The following is a 954-nucleotide window of genomic DNA, read 5'->3' on the forward strand; positions in this document are numbered from 1 at the left end:
GAAAAAGCCTGGGAATTTTCTATATTCCATCTCTCCTGAAGATCAGTTAATACTCTTAACACCGGCTCCAAAAGAACGGTCTCCATATTTCTCTGGACTTCAGACTTATTAAATTTCGGGTAAACCCGCAAGTTTGAATTCGTCTGTCCCTTTAACAAAATCAATATCTAATATACTACCGTGGACAATTTGGGTCTCCGTTAGCCAAAAGTAGGTGGGAGGGAAGGGGAGGGGGGGGGGGGTGAGTTGATAGTATCGTTAGCATTCTGTGAACTCTAGTGGGATGTTTGTTAAGTTGGTAAAAGTTAGAACCTTCTCTACAATTCTGTTTGTCTTTAAACTTATTTTGAAACAGAAAAAAATTACTTATATTAACTCTTTATTATAACTATGGGAAGGTGTGTACATGTGGTAGAGCGCTTGAGTGCTAACTCGAAGGTCTTGAGTTCAAATCTAGTTTCGGACCAGTGACTTTAGAACGTCCCTGAGTCTACCCAGCTCTGAAGGGTTCCTCGCGGTGGGGACAGTAACGAACGCTTAGCATAATGTAAACCACACCATCCCTTCAAATGCTTAGCTCGATCAGCTATTCACCAGCCCTGTAAATCATGAAGTCTAAAAGGGGAACTTTGTTTTTTTTTTTAATTTTTCAACTGGATATCTGAGGTAAAAGAAAGATTTAATTTTTTTTTATTTCGCTTTAAAAAAAACTTTCTTTAAAACGCAAAGGGTGTTTATCAAAGAATTCGCAAAACATGTTACTAATTTTTTTTTTCTAATTAAAAACCAAATGATTTCCTTGGTACCACGATTCAACTACTGCAGCTTTTATCACAACATACGGACAGCATCAATACTTCACTGAGGCGAATGTAAAGACCAGCTTTATAATATAAAAGATTATATAATTCCACCCACCGTATCGATTCCAGAGGGGTCAATAGTGTCAGGTTC

This window comes from Physella acuta, unplaced genomic scaffold, assembly GCF_028476545.2.
Source record: "Physella acuta isolate Inbredline_101_S28 unplaced genomic scaffold, ASM2847654v3 ptg002364l, whole genome shotgun sequence".
Taxonomy (NCBI): domain Eukaryota; kingdom Metazoa; phylum Mollusca; class Gastropoda; family Physidae; genus Physella; species Physella acuta.